Genomic DNA, 8258 nt, shown 5'->3' on the forward strand with positions numbered 1-8258 from the left:
ATGTAATCATTCGTAGTAGTAGCAGTACGTTTAGTTGGAAACCACATTTTTTTTCAATTTGCATCAGTTTCATGGTCAGTATGTTTCATTCTGACAAGTTTTGAAAGGATTCTAGATCATCAAGAGTATAATCATCTAGATTATCATTCTTGGTTGTTATTGAGTTCTATATTTTGGCTATTCTAAGTCAAATTCAATTGAGCTATTTTTCGTATAATTTGAATATTACATATTAGTATTCATTGATGTTATTGTCATATTTGCTGTTCTTTATTCTTTTTTCTTTCTTTAAAAAAAAATATTTTTTTTATATCAAATCATTGTTTGCTAAACATAAGGATTAACAAATATTTTGTCTTATAATTGGATTGACTTGATACAAAAAAAAAAGATAAATATAGTGCAATATGATTTTTTTTTTACAATATTTATATTATAATTGGCTCAATTTAAGTTTAAAACAGAACTAAGATGATAAACAACATTAACGATTTAAAAGAACTAAGAAAGATTTTTTTTCAATAAAGGCAAAAATTTACTACATTGAAAGAAATTGATGTATTATGGACAGCCGAAGATAATAGATGATAACTATAAATTCACAAGTCGTTAAAAATACATTAGCAAATAATTATATAAATTACTGTAAAACGGGTAAATAGAACACAGCTGTTATATTTTACGTTTTTCGTAATAATACAAAAGAAGAAATGAATTTTTATTACGTTTATTTCTTCAAAAACAACATTAAAAAACTTAAAATATTAAGTTTCTACATGTAAAAAATATGCTTAAAGATATGATGAGAAACTAAAAAACAGTTATTAAATAATAGTAATAATACATTCTATTACTAAAAACATGATATTAAAAAAAAAAAACTTGGTACTGACTAGTATCAATAAATCTAATTCTAATGATTTATACTTTATGTATATCTATTTTATAATACGAGCTAATAGGATTATATAAATGTATTAAAAATTAAAGAAAAAATAATCCACTTAACTATAAATTTATTCTTTACAAAATTGTTCAATAAATTACGATTTTTGCTATTCCGTTATTCTCAAATAGAGTTGTTTTAGAACTTTAGACATTAGGTAAATATTACTTATTACAAAATAATAAAAAATGCTTAGTGTTAAGAAAATTGTTCTTTATAAAAGGTAATCATTGTTCGGGTCAAACGGCTATGCAAGACATTTACCATGAAAATCTAGGAGCCGAGTATTTTGTGCTTCATTAAACATACAAGCAAAGTACTTTTAAATCGAAAGTAGTACCTTAAATTCAACAAAGTGGATAAAACTTTTTTTTATAGACGTATTTAAAAAATAAATAAAAACTTTAAGAATACCCCTAGTTTACTTTTAAATTCGATGGTTTTCGTTTGAAGCGATTCTAACATCAAGTGGAAAACGCTCGATGAAAGTTTTTTTATGTTACTATAAAATAATACATTAAACATTTTAGTGTTGTTCAAAAAACTTTTTGGATAAACCTTAGAAAAATATTTTATTAGTAACATATAATTTTATGAAAATTATTAAATATAAAATCTATTCATAAAGTATAAGATTATTTATATTTAGTTTGAGTATGTTGTCTAAATTACTCCTCTCCAAAAAAATCTTCCAAGACAACTCATAATAAATACTTATTATATGCAATGATGAAAACTTTAAATCATCCAGTTTTCAAATTTTGAAATAATATGTTAATTGATATTATCGATGAAATAAATTTAATTATTTTTAGGTTTAAGTAGGAAATATTGGGAAACAAACGGGCAATATTTTAAAAACGATTTAAAATTACATTTGTCGTTAGAAAAATTAATTGATACTTTTACAAGTAATATTTAAAATAATTGGCTGTACTCGAATAAAAATATATCTGTTGATTGCCTGACAACGACGAACGTCATAAAAAGTCGACAAAAGAAAAAAATATTTTTCATATTACTATTAGAGTATGGGAATAGAATACAAGATATTTAATCTGTTCTTTTACATAAATAGTCAAAGCTTTCTATTGAATATGAATGAAGCAAAAACGTATCGAAGAATAGACAATAATCAGAAATTGTTGGACATCTTTAAAATCCTTTCATATTTTATCATTTATATAATGAAAATATTACTCTCGTACAATGTACGCATCCTTTTCATACTTCATCGGTCCCTTTGCAACACCCTTTGATGTATTATATATCATAACCCGGATTGGCAGTGCTGCACATAGTGTCTATATTCATTTGCAGCAGGCTTCACGTATTATTAGCCCCTCGCAATATATCAGAAAATTTAATAATGCACATCTCTTTACGATCTGGTTGTCATTCTATACTCTGATACTTGAGGGAATCACAGAACTATTGTATGATTTCCTCTTTGGCTTTTCGGAAGATTATAAGTATAACATTTTATGTTGATTGATGACACAAATACTAATGACTGAATGTCAATAGCTACAATAAAAGTATAGGAAAAATAACAATATTGGCCAACAGGTGTGTGTGTGTGTAGCAGAAACGCATGTTACAATTTTAATACAATTTTCATAAATAAAAAAAAGGATTCTTTCAACGAGTTTGAAAAATATTTTGAAATGATAAAAGGAAATATGCGTTGACAATGTTCATTATAGTTACACAAAATTCGTTCAGGCGTGGGGTTGAAAAATGCACGTCATTCAGAAAATGTATAGTACAAACAAATGAATGTGATGAATATTTATGGTTATTTCGACGATGGTAGTTTTTTTTAATGGAATAGTAACAAATTAAATGAGATGAACGATGAATTACATCTATGCCAAAAATTGTTTTAAAGGTTCTTGGCATTGTTCTACTAATATTAACTTGTCGGTTAAGTTCAAGGGCGTTCTTTGGTGAAGGTTAAGTTGTAAAAAAAATTTACGAACATAGAAATCTAACTTAAAAAATTACTATAAAAATGTAGTAATTTAACAATTTACTTGCAGTATAAATTTACATATCTAAGAAAATAATTACATGAATGGGCGTAATATTGTAAGACCAAAGTATACATCATTATGTTTTCTCAGACCATTAACAAATAAATAAAAATAATTAGGAAACCAACACCTCCACTAATGACTTACGTCTATTAAACAATTTTCATAATAACTTTGAGTTGATTTTATTTCATGAATCATAAAAAATGATGGGTTCACTATTATCGAGTTGCCATTCGGAGGTCGGAATTTTGTATTCTGAATTAATTTCATTACAAAATTACTGCTGTAATGATAAAATAATTATTTTTTCGATTATATTAACAGCGTAAACTTTTTGGGTTAGATCTAGTCTAGGTGCAGTAACTTCCATTATAATTAACTGATTCAACATAGATAATTTTATCTTAGATATACACAGTGCTATTAGAAACTCTAAGGTAACCGTTTTTACTTGTTATACGATTATAAAAATAGACATTTTGGTCACTAGTGTTTTAATAAAAATCGAGTAATTAGACAGAAAAACTTTAAGCTATCTATGAATAAAATAAAAAAAGCGTGAATTTGAGTATAAAAGACTAACTATGAATCACTTACTTTATTTCAGTATATTACGTTAGTCAGAAACGGAAATAAAACATTGGGTTCGTTTCAAGTCACTACAATATTTCATTGAAAAACTAAGTTTTAAGATAATGAAATTAATCAAAATATTTAACCAACTAAAATTAATCAAGAACTTTAGGTAAGATATACACATTAGAATGTAAACTGTAACGCAGTATATGTTTTTATCGACATAAATTTTATAGATTAAATATCACTGAACATAAAGATGAGGTGCATCTTTTAACTGCGGGAATATTGTTATATATATTGTTATCAAATATAAATTTAGGTATTAAAATAAACTTTTATTCTATTAGTTTGTTATTTATCAAAATGTATATACATTAATTTACATTATTACAATGTTAAATAATATGCAGTTTACAATTGATTCGTGCAACTGTCATTTGTCTCTTATTATGCTTCTGAATTGCTAAAACTTAGAAACAATATTTCATGGTATTTTCTTTTAAATAGAGGGATGTTGGTGAAGGGTGACAGAAAATTCGGATTTCTACTCTTCGTTTACTCCAACCATAATACTTTATAAAAGCGTACGCCGTTATGTCCGATTGTATTATTGAAGTAGTTGTTATAAGTGCGTCAAAATCAATCATCTGTGTATTTTTTACTTTCTTATGTATTCATTCTTGACATTTTGATCAATACGGCATTCTAAAGAAAAACATAATAATTCTTTCAATTAATGAAAGTGAAGTCACAACGCCATAAAAATGTTTAAAAATTATTCGCTCGTAAATTTGTTCTTCCAAAATAATATTACACCGAACAATTAATAATTTTCAAAAGTCATGAAACATTTATTAAAGTAATTTATTTGCCGTCTAACGTAATCTTTTATTATAAATTCAAGATATAGACAACTCAACTTTATATTCTTAGAGAATTATTACATCATGTTAACGTATTTTTCGTAGCGTTAATTATTATGTCTGAGTCTTGGAGTTATATTGACTGAAATCTTAAGGTTACAATTTTTATAAATGACAATGACGTTCTTTCACAAATTCTACTAACACTATCTACCTCAAAGTATTAGCGCTACTATATTTTTGACTTGTATAACTATTGCTGTCTTATAAAATATGTTTATAATATGATGCCAATTTTTGTTACTTTAATGAATCACCATCAAGGGTCAGTGAACAAACTAAGGAAAAAAACACATAATTCTTCTTGGAAGGAAAATTTGGCATCCAATTACATGATGACAATAATCTACCGCTAAAATGACATCATCTTCTGTATCTTTTTATATAATTACCAAACCCATAATTATTATCTTATGAATGCCATCTGTACATTAACGTTTACTGTGATACGCTAAAACAATGACACATAAATCAAATATATTCTATAATCGCCAAACAAATTTTCAAACGTTGTTTAACAGCTTTTATCTAGTGAACTACACAAAAACGTATAATAAATAACGACAAATATTATTTCATAGTGGTAAGAGATACTTTTCGTATACCCAAAAAACATTCGCTTTTGCCATTCAAGCTTTAAAATTCATACTGATTTAGCCACCTTTGTTTTTTATTGTTTACGTTTTTAAACTTCTGTAATAATTCTAAACTCTACTATCGTACTGAAAACTTCTTTAAATGAAGTTTCATTCGATTTCGGCTTAATAATCTTAATTTTAGATTAGAAATTATTTGAAAATTGAATTTTACAAGAAAAATATTCTAAAAGAAGTTTAAAATTTAAAAAATAAAAATTTATTTTTAATATTCTTTAGTTTTTAATAAATTTTTTAGACTATTTCGAAAATATTTTGGACTATTCAATTTGTACTGATAAAGTGAATGTAGTTTTAAAACTAGATGATCAAAATTACAAAAAAATGTTACTAATTATTAATTAAAACTACTATTTATTTGTATTTATATATATATATATATATATATATATATATATAATTCTATTGTAAATTTGTTTGAAAGTTTTTTTTTTATTTTTTTGAGATTTACTTTTACAATGGAATTTGACTAGTAAACTTTTTTTTTTTTTTAGTTATTAAATAATAAATGCAGATAATATTCTAGTAGTAAATAAAAAACATTTTAAAGTAAGTTTTTTTTTCAATGTTGGCATTGGAAGATATAATATTAATACATTCTATGTACTATTTAAAAAAAATTAAATGTATTAATAGCTGCTGTTTCAAATTCTTGGTAAATCACTATTTTTATATTGAATTGCAACTGACAAAAACACAAAAAATTAATACAACAATTTTTAATGGTGGAAATAAAATACCAACATCATAAATGAATAATATTTGATGTCACGTTCAACAGCAAATGATAGAGAGTTTGGGTTATGTTAATAGGACACGTGTGGCTTATAGCTTTGGTTGTGATCATATCCAATACTTAAAGGTATAGTAGTAACGATAGAAAGTGTATATATTTCGTATATATTGAATGTATTAGATACCCCACAGTAAGGTATCGCTTCATAAATTATTAACCCAGTTGTGTATAACATTATATTATTATTATTTTGTCGGTAGATTTTACTATAGTTACAGCCACCGACTAGCAACTATCACTTTGAAGATGGACTCTCCGAAACGTCACAACTCAACTGTAAACATGAATAAATCCTTAAGAACTTCAAGCAACAAGACAATCCATGAAAGCTTTAACACATTCATAGCTTTTACTATTCCAACAAAAGTAAGTAATGATAATATTTCGCTGTTTTGGGTATATAAATGAACATTAAACTATTTAACTATCAATACAAATTTTAGTTCACATGTCTTCATAACTAATAAATGAACAAAATAAAACTAAGAGAGTGCCCTCATTAAATTGATAATGGAAGTAGTTTCGGCAAAATAATGATGTTTAAATCTCACAAAATTTAAGTAATAAGTATTTACTAAAAATTGTGCACGATAAGATTTATTTTAATGTCAGTTAGTTTTTATTCTTATATATTATCGTGTGATAAATTTTATAACATTAAAACCAAAAATATTTACAATACGTTCGCTTGTGAGACCTCGTGCTAGACGGTTTGTAAATATCCACTATCTTTAAAGATAAGTAAAATCGGGTAAACGAAGCGTGCCTGTCACTACGCCTATCTTTCCATTTACTTGCGAGATTTCCAAAACTTGAGAACGCGATACTCATCGGTACACTGGTGTGTATGTTCATATATATACAACACAAGCGCACTTGATTCAACTATAGACCATATCTGATTGAGGTCTTAAGATTCTGAACGGCTCATTACTTGGGACCTAACATAATTTGAGAAATAATATTTTAACCACAGTAGAACGAATCGGGCGTGTAGGCAATTAAAACGATCTAATACAAAGCACAACTAAAGGAAGTTTTCAAAGTCGCACTTCATACTTACTTAGATGAAGAGTATCAGTAAATTATTGTACAAAATTATTGCCATTGACAATGAGATTATTAATTATTGAATGTCTACGAATTCAACGTTACTCTTTTAATGAAATGTAATCCAAATATTACACTGACGACTTTTCGATTTGCTCTTACGATCAATTATACATCATGAATGGAATTCAGTTGGTTATGTTGAAAAATAAATCCCAACAGTTAAATAAGTAATAATGTTATGCCTCCAATTATATTCTGTCAAATAATTTCCGAGGAACATACTATAGTAAGTTGAGCATATTATTATTTCAAGTCAATTTATTTGAACTATTTAAAGATCCAAATTTCAAGAATTCAAAAATGTTTTCATTTTTTTTTTTTGTTGGATAATATAAAAATAAGATAAAAGAATCGAGCATCATTACGAATTCACAAAAACTTTACTTTTGGTTTTATCTCAGAAATATGTCACTGGAGCGTGGATGAAATAATCCGATTTGTTGATGAATCCCCTAAAGATTTCTCACCCCTACCAGCTATAAATTGCCGCCGGGGACTACTCAATATGGAAGTCCAAGGTGAACACCCGAATGATACGTGCAAGTTCTAGTTGAAGGAGCATTCAATTTCCGTTGCACGAGTAAGCTTTAGAAATAAATGGGGTCTACGTTATGCAGTCAACAAGGGAGTAAAGGTACGCTTTGGGTAGCTGCGTTTATTACATTCGAATTAAGTTATACTTTACCATTATATGTGTGTCCTTTATTGTACGGGTTACATGCGTATATCATAATAATAATGGTAAATTTTAGACAGTGACAGTAACCGGTGCTTTCATAATTCTTTGATCGGCCATTGTTCCGGTTCCACATTTCAGTCGTCTATTGGAAATTGATCCTACGTTTAAGTATACATTGAATCCACGTCAATGTGACTTCTGTCTAAAATTCCATTACAAAACTGGGTAATACATTTCAATGGCTGTGGTGAAATTTAGTGTAGTTTATAGAATAAATATATTAAGTCTTATATCTCGCGTTTGTATATTATTTATGTTTTAGCATAAAATACCATATTCAATGTTATGCAGCAGTTACAAAAATATATCAAATAAATTATTGTTGAAGATAACCTTTAAAATAAAATAAATTACTAACGTCAAACATATACGGATATACTTTTTTAGCTTCGATGCGAAGCGGAGAAGGTATTAATTTTACTATGATGTGTTTTTTTTTTTTTTTTTTTTTTTTTTTTTTTTTTTTT

The 8258-nt window shown here is 26.5% G+C and overlaps 1 long non-coding RNA gene across 1 annotated transcript; it reads left to right on the forward strand.

Moving 5' to 3' along the window:
* The first annotated feature begins 5903 nt into the window (after positions 1-5903).
* LOC126904881 (uncharacterized) lies at positions 5904-6522 on the forward strand. Its single transcript, XR_007703848.1, has 3 exons — positions 5904-6005; positions 6140-6305; positions 6383-6522. It is a non-coding gene; the product is annotated as an uncharacterized LOC126904881 (long non-coding RNA).
* The last annotated feature ends 1736 nt before the right edge of the window (positions 6523-8258 follow it).

Source organism: Daktulosphaira vitifoliae, unplaced genomic scaffold (genome assembly GCF_025091365.1).
Source record: "Daktulosphaira vitifoliae isolate Bord-2020 unplaced genomic scaffold, ASM2509136v1 Scaffold_4, whole genome shotgun sequence".
Taxonomy (NCBI): Eukaryota; Metazoa; Arthropoda; class Insecta; order Hemiptera; family Phylloxeridae; genus Daktulosphaira; species Daktulosphaira vitifoliae.